The sequence below is a fragment of the Lutra lutra genome, chromosome 1 (assembly GCF_902655055.1).
Source record: "Lutra lutra chromosome 1, mLutLut1.2, whole genome shotgun sequence".
Taxonomy (NCBI): Eukaryota; Metazoa; Chordata; class Mammalia; order Carnivora; family Mustelidae; genus Lutra; species Lutra lutra.
The window spans coordinates 97,408,518-97,428,594 of record NC_062278.1 but is presented as its reverse complement, the minus strand read 5'-3'; the positions used below and the strand labels follow the sequence as shown (position 1 = coordinate 97,428,594).

General features: G+C 41.1%; 1 long non-coding RNA gene across 1 annotated transcript; it reads right to left on the bottom strand.

The window, feature by feature from the left end:
• Positions 1-354: 354 nt before the first annotated feature.
• LOC125092946 (uncharacterized) lies at positions 355-17,820 on the bottom strand. The gene is made up of 3 exons (XR_007125117.1): positions 17,767-17,820; positions 11,516-11,519; positions 355-379 (listed from the first exon to the last, which is right to left on the bottom strand). It is a non-coding gene; the product is annotated as an uncharacterized LOC125092946 (long non-coding RNA).
• Between the last annotated feature and the right edge of the window lie 2,257 nt (positions 17,821-20,077).

Sequence of the window (20,077 nt, the reverse complement as noted above, 5' to 3'; positions counted from 1 at the left end):
GGCTTTCTTTTCACTTCCATTTGCTTGACAAATGCTTTTCCATCCCTGCACTTTTGAAATGCATGTGCCTTTAGGTCTCATATAAGTGTCTTGTAGGCAGCTCATAGGGGAGTATTGCTTTTTTACCCATTCAGTCTATATCTTTTGATTGTAGCATATAGTCCATTCACATTCAAAGTAATTACTGATAGGTATTTACTTGTTGCCATTTTGTTTCTTGTTTTATGGTTGTGTTTGTAGTTCTTCTCTGTTCCTTTTGTTCTCTTCTCTCACTGCTTGATGGCTTTCTTTAGTGATATACTTGGACTCCTTTCTGGTTTTTTTTCTGTTTTTGTTTTGTTTTGCATATCTGTAACCGGTTTTTGATTTGTGGTTACCACTAGGTTTATATACAACATTTTATGCATATAGTAGTATATATTAAGTTGATGGTTGCTTATGTTTAAACCCATTCTTTTCTTCTCTCCCCCCACCCCTCTCATTTTAGTATATGGTGTGAAACTTTACATCCTTTTATTTTGTGAATCCCTTCACTGATTTTTATAGATATACTTAATTTTAATGTTTTTGTGCTTCCTACTTTTCTTACTTCTGTGGTCTTCCCTTTCCACTCAGAGTTCTCTTGAACATTTTGCCATGTCCCCCATCAGCCAGAACCTGGCACTTCAGCAGTGTCTCCTATGTATGTTGCATGCACCCTACTGTTGTGGCTGAGCTGCTTTTGCTTTCAGCCCAGTTATCTACAATGGCTCTTTACCTTCATGGGCAGGGTTTGGTCTCTGTGTTGTTAATTGGTCTGTCTGGGGCTGCCTTGGGCTTGAGTTGGATCAGACCAGGTGTTTGTCAGAGCTTCAGTAGCACCAAACCACAGGGTAGTTTTCCTGTGTTGTCCACTGAGAAGTTGCTATTGGAAGGCAAGGCTTGCGGTCAGATCAGATGTCTGGCCCCAGCCCACTACTGGGGCCAAAGTTGGTTTGTTGTGCAAGGTTATCTTCCCATTTCCCTGGGCTGGAGTCACTTCGGATGGTGTTGGTCCCTGCTGGTGTTGCTTGCACACTGCCAGGCTTGTATTGCTGCTTTGTGTGGGTTGGAAGGGGGTGGGTCTACAGAAGAACACAGATGTAGGGTTGCAGTGCCAGCAACATTCACAGCACTCTGCTGTGGAAAACTTTGGAAAACTTCTGCTGAGGTTGGGTTGGAGAGGGTGGGTTCACAGAAGAGCACGGTGGTGGGGCATGCCATTAGCAGGTTAGGTGGAGAGTGTTCCCACTGCACTGTTTTCCAAGATGTCAGTGTATCTAGGCTGGAGGGTAGGAGAAGGAAGGGACACCCCACAGCAATTTTGTTCTTAGAGAAGTCTCCTAAGGATACATTCTCTTCTAGCACATGCTCAGAGATCAGTAAATAAGTCTCTTTCCCCTATACCCCAGGCATTTTTCAAACTGTTTCTATGCTGCTGTATCTCTACAGGCTTTTGGTTGTGTTGTTTCTTTAGGATGGGGTGGTCAAGTCTTCCAGAGCCAAGACTGCTGATTTTTTTTTAAAGATTTTATTTATTTATTTGAGAGAGAGAGCATGAGCAAGGAGAAGGTCAGAGAGAGAAGCAGACTCCCCATGGAGCTGGGAGCCTGATGCGGGACTCGATCCGGGGACTCCAGGATCATGACCTGAGCCGAAGGCAGTCGTCCAACCAACTGAGCCACCCAGGCATCCCAAGACTGCTGATTTTTAAAGTTCTAGGTGTTAAGCTCCACTGATTGTAAGAATTTGTAAAGTTCTGGGGATTCATCCTCCCATTCACCTCCATACCTGGGATGTCTGATGTGTCTGGTGTGGGGTTGCTTCTCCATGCCTTCAGTGTTCTTCTCTCCTGAGGACATCTCTCAGGCCAGTTTGGTTTTTGACCACGGCTTTGCCCTTCCTTCCTTTTTCACTGTTGCCTCTCTACATTTAGCTGTGGAGAGTGTGTTCTGCCAGTCTTCCAGTTGTTTTCTGGGTTATTTATGCTGATATGGGTGTTATCTAGATATATTTGTGAGACAAGGTTGACTTAGGATCCTCCCACTCCATCAGCTTCCCTAAAAGTGTTCACACACATTTATATCAATAATATAAACCATACACTTATAGTAATTTGAGAAATATTAAGGAAATCTTTCCATGCTCCCAAGTAGTAATAGACATCATCTTTTTAAATGTCTGCATAGTATTCAAGTAAATGAATTGATTATAATTTATTTAACCTTCTCTAAGTGCCTTTATATTATTTTTCCTCCTTCTCTACTTTTCCAGCCTGAAATGCTCTTTCATTCATTAACAGATATTTCTATGACTTGAACCCTCACTTGCCTCAGCCATCTGCTCAAATGCCAGTAAAGCCTCCCTGGGCAGCTTGTGTAGTATAGTCCCTATCCCTCTTCCCCTGTTTTATTTTCCTTCAAAGCACAAACCTGAAGGAGTGAGGGTTGAAGCCACACTCCTACTTGTTAATGAATGGAAGGTCATTTTCAGCTGAAAAAAAAATTGAAAGGCCACAGAGAAGGTTGTGGAGGAGTGGAAACCAGATGGCAGAGCCCTGACTCTTGGCCCAAGATTACATCTGCCATAAACACACCTCCTTTTAAAAAGGAGAACATTTATCTTCATCAGTTAATACTTTGTTGTCTTTCTGTTAGGATCAAAATAGTGCTTATGAAGTTTTACTGAGCATATGAATCCCCTGGGGATCTGGTTGAAATGCAGCATCTCATTTAATAGGTTTGGGGTAAGGTCAGAGATTCTGCATTTCTAACAATATCCTCAGTGTTGCTAATGCTGCCAGGCCATGGGTCACTTTTGGAGGAGTAAGAATCTAGAAATTCCTAAATGGCTAAGGTTTTAGAAGGATACCCAAACTACACTGATATTACCTGCCCTGGGCCAATTGTTTATTGTACCACTAAAACTCTACCAAGAAAAATTCCCTTTAGTTTCTATTGTTCTTCCTATCCTCAGAGCCAAGGCCAGCCTTCCACCCATATGGTACCAAGCTCCACTTTCTTTTTTGTCTCCCCATTGCTTCTTGGACTGCTTTACCTGTTCTATTTCCAAGCCTGTTTTCTTATTATTTGACTCTCTGGGCTTCTATCCCTGGATCAGTGTGTTGTCCCCATGTTTCCTCCTTAAATATGCTCAATGACAATATTTTTTTTTTTTCTACAGCCATGGGTCTTAACCTCTAGTTCACATTAGAATTACTTGGGGAGGTTATAAAAAATATTGATGCCATGGTCACATACTAACCCAGTAAATAAGTTTCTACAGAGAGAGCTCAAGCATAAATATTTTTAACCTTCCCCAGTGACTGTACTATGTCGTGGGGGTTAAGAGACACTAAGTTCTAAACGGATTACAAAGAGCATCAGTAGCTGAGGTCTCTTACCTGAACTCCCTAGATGGACTTTGTTTTAAACAGCTTTATCGAGGAATGATAAATGCACAGTAAACTACACATATTTCAAGTTTGATAAGCTTTGAAATTACACCCATGAAAGCTTCATCACAAGATAATGAACACTAAGTATCACTCCCAGAAGTTTCATCATGGTCTTTGTTATCCTCTTCCTCCTTTGCGCCCACACCCTCGCCTCCAGTGACTATTGATCCATGCTCTGGTGCTATGGAATTGTTGGCACGTTGTCAAATAGTCTATAAATGGGAATTTATATAGTATCTACTTTGTTCTGTCTCCTTTCCATCATCATAGTTATTTTGTGATCCATCTGTTCTGTTGTGTGTATCCATAGATCATGTATTTTTATTGCTGTGTAGTTTTCCAGTGCATGGATATATTGCAATCTGCTCATCCATCCGTTTGTGGGCATTTAGGTGGTTTCCAGTTTGGGGTTATTCTAAATTAAGCTTTGAACTTTCATGTACAAGTCTATGTATAGACATGTGGTTTGATTTCTCATGAGTAATATCTAGGAGTGGAATGTCTGGATTGTATGATAGGTGTATGTTTATCTTTTAAAGCAACAGTCAAACTGCTTTCTGGAGTAGTTACAGTATTTTACATTCTTATGTAGCAGCGTGGAAGAGTTCTCACCTAACTTGGCATCAGTCTTAGGGGTGGAGTGTGAGACCAAGAGAGGCATCGAGGACAAAACTGGGGCTCAGGGATGTTAAATAACTCACCTCAAATCAAACAGGTGGTAAGTGATGAAGCCTGTGAACATACTTTGTGCAAATCCAGAGCTAATGCTCTCACAAGATCCTTTGAACTCTGAAGCTACCTTCAAGAGAGGAACTGAGTGGGTACCCAACAGAGCTCAGCAAAACCATTCTTACCTCTTTTCCATCCATGCTAAAGACAAGAAAAACTTGGTCTCCTATATTTTCGAGTTCTTCCTAGAGGAGACTAAGGGCTATGACAACATCATGCATCCCTATGTTGACAGAAACCATCCCTCTGTCCATGAGTTCCTAATCTCTCTCAATTGGCCCCATTCCATCCAAACACCAGAGGTAAAGCATCTCTCATGCAACCTACCAATGGCCACCATCTTTGGGGGAAAGTTCATAGCAGAGGTGAGCACAGTGTTTTGCTCAGGGAGCCATTTCAGGAGAAAGGGACACCCACTCTGGCTGGAGTATCATGGTGAGTAGTCATTCTAAGTATAATAGAAGATTTTGGCCATGTATTTTTGTTGTTGTTGCTGTTTAGGAAAGCCATTTTCTAACAACAAAATACTCCTTTCTTCCTCCTATTTTTCCTGAAAAGAAAAGAAAAAGGAGGGGAGGAGCTATTCCCACTGTTTACTACTGTATTTGGAACAGTTTCCACGGCATGAGTTCCTGCATAACAAGCCAGTAATATAGCCAAATTGATTTTGATTGTTACTAATAGTCTAAGTATCAATTACTTAATCTTTTAAGGAAGAAAGAAAATTGGAAAATTGGAAGATCTGCATGTTACATGGTTTCAAAGGGCTTACCATGCAACATTGTGAATGTAATCATCGCTACTGAGTTGTATATTTTAAAATAATTTTGTTATGTGAATTTTACCAATACTTAATGTTTTTTCTAGTAGATAATTTCAAAATCTCAACATGCAAAAACATGGTTAGAATTAAGTCTGTGTAGAAGACATGTTATTCTTCTACATGTTAGTACATCCTCCTGTGTCAAAAATAGAGGGGCATTGCCCCCACCAAAGGCCCTTCTCAAAAAACTGAAGCTTGGCAGACATTTTTACAGCACAAGAAACTGTTCTTTCTGGCCACAGGTGATTAAACCAGGAATAATCATTTGACTGAAGAATAGCTCATTCATAGGCTGGTGATTTGGGCCAATTATATTCTCTTGAGATTTTCAACTAACATAATCAGAAACCAAGGTGAGTTGGTATTGAGCATGGGACTTTTGAAATCATATGGAGTTAGAGTTAAGGCAAATTAAGTTGTGTACAAGCCAAGTTATGAGGGTTTGGAAGTGATGACGAAACAGAAGAAGAGAGAAGGGAAGAGTAGGAGAAGGATAGGAAGAGGAAGGAGGGGGATGGAAGAGAGATGCCCCAGGTCTGAAGATTTTCTGGTTCTATTTTGTGGAAGGCACGGCTGCACTGAGGTCCCTGTGTCCATGAGATCACACCTTGCTTCTTTATTGTTGAGGGTAGATCTGATTCTAGAAGTCAAAAACATTGATAAAGACAGGCTGAGGTTTCCCTTCATGGTTTCTAAAATTGAATTCATTGCTGTAGGGGCACTTTGCACTTCTTTCTCCTTTTTTTTTTTCTTAAGATTATTTATTTACTTGAGAGAGAGAGAGAATGGGCACAAGCAGGGGGGAAGGGCAGAGGGAGAAGCAGATTCCCCTCCCAGCAGGCTGGATCCCAGAACCCTGAGATCATGACCCGAGCCCAAGGCAGATGCTTAGCAAAAGACTGAGCCACCCAGGTGCCCAGCACTTTGCATTTCTTATGCACTTCAGAGGAAATTAAGGAATCCTAAAGGAAATCCATGAGCTCTCTTTGGTAGGTCAAGGAGAGCTAGTCTTGGCTCTGTGTATTTTGTAAAAGCACTGGGTGTTAGTACTGGTTCTTTCACTGAATGTCTCACTATTCTCATTTATCAGCTGGGGTTCATAATAGCAGATTTAATATTTCACCAGATCCAATGATCAAAAGACATGATGAATAAAAGCACATTGTAAGTTATAAGTTGGTAATATGACATAGAGGAGTTGTAAAACAGGACCAGAGTAGTGAGCATATGGGGTGCAGGCACTGGTAAGGAGTGCATGGATTTCTCTAAGCAAAACCTGCTTATCAATCAAAGCTCACTTATTGTCAAAGGTAATGATGTATTTAACATTCTCCATTATGAGTCTCTCTAGGGTACTGACTAGTTTGAGACTGATGGTATTTTTCTGGTCCTGTCAGCCTCTAGCAAGATGTTTTGCACTTGTTTTCCTTGTGTACATTACATCCCAGGACTTATTTATAATTTTAAGTTTGTACCTTTTGACCACCTGCACCTGGACCTCCTGCCCCCACCAATTCTCAGTCTGTTGAATGTATCTTGGAGTTAAATAGCAGTGGCTGTGACAGATAGCATGTGTTCTTACCCAGCATGAAAGTAACCCTGGGAGAAAGGCTGGTTATAACTTGGAGCCCAGTCCAGGTCCCATAGAGAAAATATGCCAAGATCATAAGAAAACTCCCTTGTGTGGACTGACTTTGGGTCATTATTTCCAGAAGACCATGGGGAGTGGGACTGAGAATGGGGCACAGAGAACATGGGAATGTCAAGTTTGTTTGCAGTCGCTGAAAGGACTGCCAAGAGGAAGTACCCACCAGAGTGATGCATCTGAACTAAGGATGACGCAGCATATCCAGCGGGATACGCCCAAGTTCCTCCATGAAGGAAACAAAGTCTCCCGTGACCTGATGATGCCTGAGTCCTTCTGCTGCTGCCTTTCCCCCACTTCAGCCTCCTACTCGGCATTCTCAAAGCTGAATGCGGATAATGTCTCCGTGAAACCTCTTCCTCCCTTCCTCACTCACTCGCTGGACTCTGCCCTCCAGGAATTGGTTTATCAAGGGGAGCAGGAGAAGCATCAGCCATTCATTCAGGTTTGCTGAGTGTTGACTTGCTCTTTAAGGCACAGCTCAGGTATTACTTCCTAATCTCATCAGGAACACCACCTCCCCCGCTCCAGGAGGGTCTTTCTCTAGGCTTCTATGGTTGAACTCTCTTCCTTTTTCTCTCATTCTATGTACCAATGAGGTAACTATCTACTTACACATCTGGATCTACCAACAGAACGTCAACTAACCTAGTCAGGGGTTTTCTTCCCTGACATTTTCTCTGTGCTTAAAACAGTACTTGACATAATGAAAGGGCTCCATAGGTATTTGCGGAATGATTGCAGGAACACCTACTAAATAAAACATGATTTTTAAAATCGTGTCATAGTAGTAGAAATGTCTCTGTTGAGGTCTTTGTAGCACAATCCTTAAAAAACTGACGTGTGATGCCTTGTCATGACTCTTTACCCTAAATCTCCTAGAAAAATGAGTCTCTGGTTTCTTAATTTAAAAAAATTCAGCACAGCCACTTACGTCATTCTTTTCACAGTGCTTTCACACTCCCTCTCTCATCTGTCCCACAGTGTCCCTGTGAAGAAGGGTTCTTCCTTACAGTGAGCAGAGCCCAGCACAGTTCCATGAGGGGATGCGACATGCTGAGGTTGTGAAGGTCAGCCACACAGGAATCAGGATTAGAATCTGGGATTAGTGCCTGGTTGTTATAAAAGATGTTCATCATCTAGGGATCCATTTTGTTGATTTTTGAAGGTTAAGCAGGATATTTGGGGAGAAAAAAATGTTCAAGGGCTACTGTACAGGGGCACAATGCAAGGCGAAAAGAGCTGGAGGCATCCTTTCTCTTGAGTCCTGTAACCCCTCTGCTGTCCACCAGGAAGGAACTGAAAGACGCTTCAATTATGTAGTGATGGGCTCCAATCCAAATGCATTCATATTCATAAATGTCGATGGATACCACAAAACCCTGGGTTAGGTGCTGTGGGAAACAAAAAGATGTGTTCTCGGCATTGTGGATAATTAGATGAACAAAAACAATAGAGCAGACATTGTTTGCGTGTTTACATGGAAATTTACTGGTCCAGTAACTGCTAGGTTCCCAGGCCCTATGTTCCAGACAATGTTTTAGGTGCTAGGGGTGGTGAAAAGAAAAGTTTATGCTCTTGTGGTACTTCCATTTTATTGAAGGAGAATCAGGATAGTTGAACATTTGCCTGCCTTAAGGAATCTGTCCATGTAACAGTCAGTGACAACAGAGCAGAAATCAAACCTTAGCCGTCCGATTCCAGAGCCTCTCCATCCTATTCTACCTAAAGCCGAAAATTCCTGAAATAGGAAACCTGGTTTCCAGGACCCAAGGACATCTTTGCAGCCCTGGAAGCAAAATAAGACTGACCTTATCAGTAGTAAAATAGATAAACCCGAACTAACCTCCAGAGCTCACATTTTTTGTGATATTCTGTCCCCAGATCTTCAGTTGGCGAAGTAATAAACATCAGATAATGAAACATGAGCTTTGCGATAGCTTCTGACTGTTCCCGGGGACTGTTCTGCTTATGATTATCAACTGATGTATGTTTGCTATTTCACAATAGTATCTCCCTGCTCTCCAGCCTGTGTGTGAGTCTGTGGTTAGGAGGCACAGGAAAGCAGGGGACAAACTGGAGAAGAGAAAAAGAGAAACCAGGATTTAGGAGGAGGGCGAGGAAGAGCTTGATGTCACTGCTGGCACCATAAAGCCATTACCCTGGTCTCAGGTGGCTCAGGTGGGCTCCAAACCCTTGACTCCTTGAGTGTGGTTAACACCCAAGAAAACACAGCATCATTCCTCGGGCAAGGCTGAGTGACACCACCACATGGTGTTAAAGGGGCCTTCTGTGAAGATTGTGCCGATCACTCATGTCAAGAGTGGCGACAGAGCTCAGAAATAGTAGATAAGAAATCTAGTAATGAGGGGTGCCTGGGTGGCTCAGTGGGGTAAGCCTCTGCCTTTGGTTCAGGTCATGATCCCAGGGTCCTGGGATCGAGCCCCGTATGGGGCTCTCTGCTCAGTGGGGAGCCTGCTTCCTCCTCTCTCTCTGCCTGCCTCTCTGCCTACTTGTGATCTGTCAAAAAAAATGAATAAAATCTTTAAAAAAAAAAATCTAGTAATGAAATAGTAATGAAGGGGATGGACAGCCTGCTCCCTTTTGATATGAAGATAAGCTGCCCAATTTAGACCCTAGTGGCAAGGGAGTGAGAGCACAAACAGAGATTCTGACCACATGATATTTAAAATGGGCATTGTTGACTGAAGGGCAGCTTTGTTGTCTTAGTTCAGTAGTAACAACTCAGCCATTTAGAATTCAAAAGGAAAACAGATCCGAGCACAGGACCCGTGATCTTGGTGGGGCTTAGATTTCAACTCAGGCAAGATTTGTGACTTCACTGCATGGTGCTAATAAAACCCAGGGCGCATTGACTCATCTCTGCTTGACATTTAATTTGTTTCATGATTCCTTGCATGTTCTGCTGAGGGTGGATCCAGGTGTTTTCAGGATGGTTAGAACATTCAAGAAGATATCATATTGTTGAGAAAGTCAGTAATACTGAAAAGAAAGCACTAAAGAGTTTAAGATCCATATTCTGTACAAGTTTAAACTTTCAACCCTCCTGAATTGATCAATACCGGCTTGTATTGAAGATTTACTTGGCAATAATGTGATAAAGTTTTTGCTCACCATTGCTGTGTTTTGGCATTATTGAACAGTGACCTATTATATGATGTAAATCTGCTAGGAAGTAAAAGAGAGAAAACCGGTGAAAAGAAGGCATCTACCTAAGAAGTAGGTAAAATATTTGATTGGCCTGTGCTCTGAGGTAGAAACTGTGCTAGGTGGAGGTGAGTATCAAAGGGAATGAGTTAAGAGCTAGGCTCCAGAGTGTGCCAAAACCGCCCTGGAGTCCTACCGCTGTTTCTCTGTGATGTTGTCAGGCTATTCTGACTGTAGTCGCTGCATAACAAAGTACCAGTCCCTCAGTGGTTGTAAAGCAACAGCCATTTCATTTCGTTACTGATTTTGTGGGTCAGAACTTCAGGAAGGGCCTCTCATGGATTCACAGTCAGATACCGGCTGGGGCCACCACCTCTGAAAGATTGACTAGACTGAATGAGATATGAGAGCAAGATGGCTCACTTAGATGGATAGCGTTGGTGTTGACTGTCAGCGGTGAGTTCAGTCACATTCAGGTGATAGTTCCACATGACAGCCTGTGGGATGGCATCATTCTCACATGGTGGTTGTCTTCTGCCAGAAGAATGTTCCAGTGGAAGCAGGTGGTAGATGCAGGGCATTTTATAGCGAAGCCTTGGAAGCCACACAGAGTCCTTCAGCCATATTGTGCTAATATAAGCAGTCATGACCCCAAGAGTAGAGAATCGGCCTCTGCCCTTTGACAGGGGAGTGGGAAGGTCACAGTGGGAGGACAGGAGACAAGGCTGCAGACAGTTTTCTAAAATAAAAATCTGCCATAGTGGCCTGGAGAAGCTAACCTTTCTAAAGCTCAGTTTCCCTATCTGTAAAATGAAAATAACAATATCCTGTACAGGACTATTGCGATAACTAAATGAAATTATCCTTATAAGAGACTTAGCCCTGTTCTGGAAACCTAGTTTGTGCTTAGTCAGTGTTTGCTATTGACAGAGAAGCCTGAATCTCGTGGCCCTTACTCTAGCTCCCACTTTATAGGCCTTGGATACAAAATCCAAAATCATGTCCCATTTTTTTTTTAAAGATTTTATTTATTTGACAGAGATCACAAGTAGGCAGAGAGGCAGGCAGAGAGAGAGGAGGAAACAGGCTCCCCGCTGAGCAGAGAGCCCGATGCAGGGCTCGATCCCAGGACTTTGAGATCATGACCTGGGCGGAAAGCAGAGGCTTTAACCCACTGAGCCACCCAGATGCTCCATGTCCCATCTCTTTATAGTTATCTTCACTAAGTGCCTCTAACTACTTCTTGCATATTCTGGAGGAGACTCTGTTCTCCTTCTTGGGGTCTCCTCCTGTGATGTCAAATCCTCATTAAGTCCTTTCATTCACTTTCTTGAAACTGCTCCTTGGGTCCCATCTTTGCTAGAGAAAATTGCTTATTGCTGAAAGGCATCTCCACAGACGCTGCTCAGTTTTTCTAATCCCTGTCTTCTCTCCCCAACCTCCAAATCAGGCACCAGGCCTTTCAATCCCTGAAGATGGTCCATGCCTTCTTTCACAGAGAGAACAGAGGCCCCTCCAAACCCTCTCCTCCATTCCCACACTCAGCAACACCTGCACCCATCACTATCTTCCTACCTGTTGTCCCAGAATGAAGCCGCATCTCTTCTGGGTTCGGAGGTTAAGTTCTTCGGTTGTGTACTCAGTTCTTACTCTTTCCACCTTCCCACCACATCACTATACTGACCTCTTCTGTATCTCCAGTTGCAATCTCCAGATTAGCATCTTCTCTGATGCATTATGCGCTGAAGCCTTTCTTAGTTTGCTAAAACAAAATTAGCCAACCAACCAACCAACCATACCCTTTCTTCAGTCTTGCTTCCCTGTCCAGCTACTCTACTGTCCTCTCTTCACCGGGGGCTTCACTGCCTGCAAGTCAGCCTCATCACCAATTAGTCTTCATTCTCTGTAATCCATCTTTTGCCACATCTTTCTGGAAACCGTTCTTGCAAAGAACACCTGGGGTCTTTTGATCCCATTAAGCCACTGAATTGGAAAGTGGCTTGTTATAGGGCACCTGGGTGGCTCGGTCAGTTAAGCATTGGACTCTTGATTTTGGCTCAGGTCATGATCTGAGTCGTGCAATCGAGCCCTGTGTTGGGCTCCACACTGGGAGTGGAGTCTGCTTCAGATTCTTTCCCCTTCTCCCTTTGCCCCTCCTTCCTTCCCTCTTAAAAAAAAAAAAAAATAGTGGCTTATCAAAAAAAAAGAAAAAAAGAAAAGAAATCTTGCCATTTGCAATGATGTGGATGGAACTAAAGGGTATTATGCTAAAAGATATAAGTCAGTAAGAGAAAGACAATTATCATATGATCTGATAGGCGGAATTTGAAAGGCATGGTGGGGGATCTTGGGGAGAAGGGAGGGAAAAATGAAATAAGATGGGATCAGGAGGGAGGGAGACAAACAGTAAGAGACTCTTAATCTCAGGAAACAAACTGAGGGTTGCTGGAGTGAAGGGGGGTGGGAGGGATGGGGTGGCTGGGTGATGGACACTGGGGAGGGTATGTGCTATGGGGAGTGCTGTGAATTGTGCAAGATTGATGATTCACAGACGGTAGCCCTGAAACAAATAATACATCATATGTTAATTTAAAAAAAATAGTGGCTTGTCACGCAGAAATAGCTAATACTGATGTCAGGTCAGGATCTTGACCTGCGTGATGATTGCAAAATGAGGTATCTTTCTGTGTTAACAGGTAATGAGGAGTAAGGCTAATACATTCTTTGAGGGGGTTGATTTTTTTTTTTTTTAATTTTAACTGCAGTGTAGCTATCATGGAGTGTTATATTTGTTTCAGGTGTACAAGATGGTGATTCTGTACATTATTCCATGTTCATCATCAGCAAGTGTACTCTTAATCCCCCTTACCTATTTCATCCCTCCCCACCCACCTCCTTTCTGGTAGACATCAGTTTGTTCTCTATAGTTAAGAATCTCTTTTTTTGGTTTGTCTTTTTTTTTCCATTGTTCATTTTGTCTCTTAAATTCTATATATGAATGAAATCATCCTTTTCTCCACATCCTCATCAACACTTGTTGTTTCTTATGTTTTTAATTTTAGCCATTTTCACAGGTGTGAGCTGTTATCTCATTGTGGTTTTGATTTTCATTTCCCTGATGATGAATGATGTTGAACATTTTTTCATGTGTCTGTTGGCCGTCTGGATGTCTTCTCTGGATAAATACTTGTTTATGTCTTTTGCCCATTTTTTAATTGGATTATTTGGGATTTTTGGTGTTGAGTTGTATTAGTGTTTTATATTTTTTGGATATTAACCCTCTACTGGATATGTCATTTGCAAATATTTCCTCCCATTCATTAGATTATCTTTTAGTTTTATTGACTGTTTCCTTTGCTGTGCAGAAGCATCTTATTTTTGATGTGGTCCCAATAGTTGATTTACGCTTTGGTTTCCTTTGCCTCAGAAGACATATCTAGAAGAATGTTGCTATGACCAATGTCACGAAAACTTACTGCCTCTGCTTTCTTCTAGGATTTTTATAACTTGGGGTGTCACATTTAGGTCCTTAATCCATTTTGAGTGTATTTTTGTATGGTGTAAGAAAGTCATCCAGTTTCATTCTTTTGTATGTAGCTGTCCAGTTTTCCCAGCACCATTTGTTGAAGAGGCTGTCTTTTTCCCATTGCATATTTTTGCCCTCTTTGTTGAAGATTAATTGACCACATAATTGTGGATTTATATCTGTACACTGTATTCTGTTCCATTACTCTGTGTCTATTTTGTACCAGTACCATACTGTTTTGATAACTACAGATTTGTAGTATATCTTAAAATCTGGGATTGTAATACCTCCCATTTTATTCTCCTGAAAAAGAAGATTGCTTTGGCTATTTGAGGTCTTTTGTGGTTCCGTATTTTAGGATTATTTGTTCTAGTTCTATGAAATACACTGTTGGTATTTTGGTAGGGATTGCATTACATATGTAGATTGCTTTGGGTAGTATGGCCATTTTAACAATATTTGTTCTCCCAGTCCATGAGCATAGAGTATCTTTCCATTTGTGTCATCTTCAATTTCTTTCATCAGTGTTTCATAGCTTTCAGAGTACAGGTCTTTTACCTCCTTGGTTAAGTTTATTCCTAAGTGTGTTATTCTTTTAAAAAGATATTTATCTATCTATCTATCTATCTGGGAGAGAGAGACAGAAGGGGCAGGGTCAGACGAGAAGAGAAAGGGAAAGAATCCCAAGTAGATTGCATGCTGATCATGGAGCCCGGTGTAGGACTGGATCTCATGAACCTGAGATCATGACCTGAGCTGAAACCAAAGTCAGATGTTTAACCTCCTGAGCCACCCAGGCACCCCAAGTATTTTATTCATTTTTGTGCAATTATAAATGGGATTGTTTTCTTAATTTATCTTTGTGCTACTTTATTATTAGCATATAGAAATGCAATGGGCTTTTTAAAAATTTTATTTATTTATTTGTCAGAGAAAGAGAGAGCACACAAGCAGAGGTAGCAGCAGACAGAAGAAGAAGCAGGCTCCCTGCTGAGCTTGGAGCCCAATTCGGGACTTGATTGCAGGATCCTGGAATCCAGACCTGAGCTGAAGGCAGATGGTTAAATGACTGAGCCACCCAGGTGTCCCTGCAGTGGACTTCTGTTTATTGATTTTGTATCCCGCAACCTTACTGAATTCATTTATCAGTTCTCATAGTTTTGGGGTGGATTCTCGTTTTTTGTTTTTTTATATAGAGTATCATGTCATGTGCAAATAGTGACAGTTTTACTTCTTCCTTAGCAATTTGGATGCTTTTATTTCATTTCCTTGTCTGATTGCTGTGGCTACGACTTCCACTACTATTTTGAATAAAAATGGTATGAGTGGACAGTCTTGTCTTGTTCCTGATTTCAGGGGAAAAGCTCTCAGGTTTTTGCCACTATGGATGATGTTTACTGTAGACTTTTCATTGATGTACTTTATTATGTAGACATATGTTCTCTCTAACCTACTTTGTTGAGGGTTATCATGAATAGATGTTGTGCTTTGTCATATGCTTTTTCTGCATCTGTCAAAATGATCGTGTGGTTTTAATCCTGTCTCTCATTGATGCAATGTGTCACATTGATTAATTTTCAATTCTAGTACCACCCTTGCATCCCAGAAATAAATCCCACTTGATTGTGATGATTTTTTTAAAAAGATTTTATTTATTTGACAGAGACACAGTGAGAGAGGGAACAGAAGCAGGGGGAGTGGGAGAGGGAGAAGCAGGCTTCCTGCCCAGAAGGGAGCCCAATGCAGGGCTCTATCCCAGAACCCTGGGATCATGACCTGAGGTGAAGGCAGACACTTAATGACTGAGCCACCCACGTGCCCCATGGTGAATGATTTTTTAAATGTGTTGTTGGATTCAGTTTGCTAATATTTTGTTGAGGATTTTTGCATCTGTGTTCATCAGAGATATTGGCCTGCAGTTCTTTGTAGTGTCTTTATCTGGTTTTGGTATCCAGGTAATGCTGGCCTCATGGAATGAGTTTGGAAGCTTTCCTTCCTCTTCTTTTGTTTGATAGTTTGAGGAGAAAGGTATGAACTCTTCTTTAATTGTTTGGTAGAATTCACCTGTGAAACCCTCGGGTCTTGGACTTTTGTTTGTTGGGAGTTTTTTGATTATTGTTTCAACATAATTGCTGGTAATTGATATGGTCAAATTTTCTATTTCTGGGGCACCTGGGTGGCTCAGTCATTAAGTGTCTGCCTTCAGCTCAGGTCATGATCCCAGGGTCCTGGGATTGAGCCCCACATCAGGCTCCTTTCTGGGCAGGAAGTCTGCTTCTCCCTCTCCCACTCCTTCTGCTTGTGTTTCCGCTCTTGCTGTCTCTCTGTCAAATGAATAAATAAAAAATCTTAAAAAAACACTTGCCTCTTTAAAAAAAAATTCTATTTCTTCATGATTCAGTTTTGGGAGGTTACATGTTTCTAGGAATTTATCCATTTTTTCCTAAGTTAGCCAATATGAGGGCATATACTATTTCATAATCTTTTATAACCATTGTATTTCTGAGGTGTTAGTTGTTATTTCTCCTCTTTTATTTCTGATTTTTGAGTTCTCTCTCTTTTTCTTGATGAGTCTGGCTAAAGATATATCAATTGTGTTGATCTAAAAAAAAAAACCTGAAAAACAAAAAAACAGCTCTTGGTTTCATTGATCTGCTCTATTCTTTTAATTTCTATTTCATTTATTTCTGCCCTAATATTTATTATTTCCTTTCTTCTACTAGTTGTGGGTTTTAAATATTTCTACTTTTTCTAGCTCCTTTGGGTGTAAGGTTACATTGTTGGAGATTTTTCTTACTTCTTGAGGTAGGCTTATATTGCTATAAACTTCCTTCCAGGGACAGCTTTGCTGCATCCCAAAGATTTGGGACATTGTATTTTCATGTTCATTTGTCTCCATATATTTTTTAAATTTCCTATCTGATTTCTCAATGGACCCATTAATTGTTTAGTAGCATGTGATTTAACCCTCATATATTTGTGTTCTTTCTAGATGTTTTCTTGAAGTTGACTTCTGGTTCACAGCACTCTAGTCAGAAAAGATGCATGATATGACTTCAATATTTTTTAACTTGTTGAGATTTGTTTTGTGGCTAATAAGTGATCTGTCCTGGAGAACATCTTGAAGAATGCATTTGAAAAGAATGTGTATTGTGCTGTTTTAGGATAGAATCTTCTTAATATGTCAGTTAGACCTATCTGGTCCAATGTGTCATTGAAAGCCACTGTTTCCCTGTTGATTTTCTGTATGGGTGATCTTTCTATTGAGCTAAGTTGGGTGTTAATTCCCTTACTATTACTGTATTACTGCTGATGACTTCCTTTATGTTTGTTATTGGTTGCTTTATGTATTCGGATGTTGCTATGTTGGATGCATAAATATTTACAATTGTTGTATCTTTTTTGTTGGATTGTCCCTTTAATGATTATGTAGGGTCTTTCTTTGTCTCTTGTCACAGTCTTTGTTTTAAAGTCTATTTTGACCAATATAGGTATTGCTACCCTGGCTTTCTTTTCACTTCCATTTGCTTGACAAATGCTTTTCCATCCCTGCACTTTTTTTTTTTTTACTTTATTATTTTTATTTTTTTTATTTTCAGCATAACAGTATTCATTGTTTTTGCACCACACCCAGTGCTCCATGCAATCCATGCCCTCTCCAATACCCACCACCTGGTTCCCCCAACCTCCCACCCCCCACCCCTTCAAAACCCTCAGATTGTTTTTCAGAGTCCATAGTCTCTCATGGTTCACCTTCCCTTCCAATTTCCCTCAACTCCCTTCTCCTCTCTAACTCCCCTTGTCCTCCATGCTATTTGCCCCAAAGATACAGAGGTAGTGAAAAGAAGGGCCATCTGTACCCCAATATTTATAGCAGCAATGGCCACGGTCGCCAAACTGTGGAAAGAACCAAGATGCCCTTCAATGGACGAATGGATAAGGAAGATGTGGTCCATATACACTATGGAGTATTATGCCTCCATCAGAAAGGATGAATACCCAACTTTTGTAGCAACATGGACAGGACTGGAAGAGATTATGCTGAGTGAAATAAGTCAAGCAGAGAGAGTCAATTATCATCCCTGCACTTTTGATATGCATGTGTCTTTAGGTCTGATATAAGAGTCTTGTAGGCAGCTCATAGATGAGTCTTGATTTTTTACCCATTTACTCTATATCTTTTGATTGTAGCATATAGTCCATTCACATTCAAAGTAATTACTGATAAGTATGTACTTGTTGCCATTTTTTGTTTCTTCTATGGTTGTGTTTGTAGTCTCCTGTTCTTTTTGTTCTCTCACTGCTTGCTGGCTTTCTTTAGTGATATACTTGGACTCCTTTCTGTTTTTTGCATATCTGTAACCGGTTTTTGATTTGAGGTTACCATTAGGTTTATATACACATTTTATGCATATAGTAGTGTATATTAAGTTGATGATTGCTTAAGTTTAAACCCATTCTTTGCTTCTCTCCCCCCACCCCTCTCATTTTAGTATATGGTGTGAAACTTTACATCCTTTTATTTTGTGAATCCCTTCACTGATTTTTATAGATACATTTAATTTTAATGTTTTTGTGCTTCCTACTTTTCTTCTGTGGTCTTCTCTTTCCACTCAGAGTCCCCTTGAACATTTCTTTCTTTCTTTTTTTTTTTTTTTAAGATTTAATTTATTTGACAGAGAGAGATCACAAGTAGGCAGAGAGGCAAGCAGAGAGAGAGAGAGAGAGAGAGAGAGAGGAGGAAGCAGGCTCCCTGCCGAGCAGAGAGCCCTATGTGGGACTCAATCCCAGAACCCTGGGATCATGACCTGAGCCGAAGGCAGAGGCTTTAACCCACTGAGCCACCCAGGTGCCCCCCTTGAACATTTCTTATAAGGCTGGTTTAGTGGTCATGAATTCCTTTAGTTTGTGTGGGAACCTCTTTATGTCTCCTTCTACTGTGAATAACTTTGCTGGATAGAGTATTGTTGGTTGCAAGTTTTTTTGTTTTTAATTTCAGCACTTTGCATACATCATGCCACTTTCTTCTGGCCCACAAAATTTTTGCTGAAAAATCATCCAATTGCCTTATGGGGCTCCCCTTATATGTAACTGTTTTCTTTTCTAAGTTCTTTCATTATTACAACTTTTGCAATTTTAATTACTATGTGTTCTGGTATGGATCTCCATCGGTTAATTTTGTTGGTGGCTCTCTGTGCCTCCTGGATCTGGATTTCTATTTCCATCCTCAGAGTTGGGAAGTTTTTCCACTGTTATTTTTTTCAAACAAAATTTCTGTTCCCTTTTCTCTCTCTTATTCTGGATTCCTTAAAATGCTCATATTGTTGTGCTTGATAGTGTCACTGATTTCCATAAGTCTACTTTCATGTATAATTATTTTTTTCTCTCTCCTGTTCAGCTTGTTTACTTTTTATTTTTCTGTCCATTGCTGATCCATTTTTCTGCTTCCTTGATTCTACTATTTATTCCATTTAGCATATTTTTAACCTCAGTTATTGAGTTCTTCACCTCTGATTGGTTCTTTAGGTTTTCTCTCTCCCTTTTGAGGATCTTACTTTGATCTTCCACTCTTTTATCAAGTCCAGTGAAAATATTTATGATGATTATTTTAAATTCTTTATTAGTCATATGACTTATGTCATTTAGCTCTCTTGCTGTGATTTTGTCCTTTTTTTCTTTTTTTTTTCATTTAGGACCTATTGCTCTGTCTCCTTGTTTTGTCTAACTCTCTGCACTTGTTCCTGTGTGTTAGGAAAATCAGCTATGTCTCCTGCTCTTGAAAGTTATGAAGAAGAGGTCCTGTAGTGCCCTGCAGTTCAATGTCTTCTGTCAACCAGAACCTGGTGCTTCAGGGGTGTCTCCTATATGTGTTGCATCCTCCCTGCAGCAGTCAGACTTGGGTGTGTAGGTATCTTCCTTTCTCCACAGGGTAGGAGTCATTTTTGGAGTGGAGAACTTACACACTGCCAGTTCATGGACTGCTATGGATGATTCAGGCCAAGGGCATGTTGGAGGGTGTGGATTGCCTGGTGTTAGCAAGGTTTGCATAGGTCCACTGTGGGAGGAGACCTAATGACTAGGCCTGGCTGGAGGTGGGGCATACAGAAGAACACGGAGGTGGGGTGCCTATTAGCAAGTTGGATGGAATGATGGCACTATGTTATTTCTGCAGGTGTCTGTGTATCTAGGGTTGGGGGGGGATGATTCTTACCAGCTCCTTTGTTCCTGGAGAAGTCCCCTAAATATCTCTTCCCCTCCAGCAAATGCTCTGAGATTAGTAAATAAATCTCCTTCCTAAATAAATCTCCTTTTTCAAACTGCTGCTTCTATACTGTATCTTGAGAGGGTGTTTGTTGTGTTGTGTCATTCAGGTAGGGACTCTGTTTCCTTTTGCTCTCCCAGCTCTGAGCTAAGCCTGCAGATTTTTAAGGTTCCAGATGTTAGGTCTCCTGATTGTAAGAACTTGGGAAGTTGTGCCCCTCTGGTTTTCAAAGCTGATTGTTATGGGGATTCATCTTCCTCATGCAGGTTCCCTATGTCTTGGATGCATGGTGTGAGTGTCTGTTTCTCTCCCCTCTTGGTGCCTGCTGTGTATCCTCCTGCAGACAGTCATGTGGGTTCATTTAGCTCCCATGTTCTCTATCCTTCCTACCCTCTTCCATGTGGCTGTTTCTCTATGTCTAGCTGTGGAGAGTTTGTAGTGCCAATATT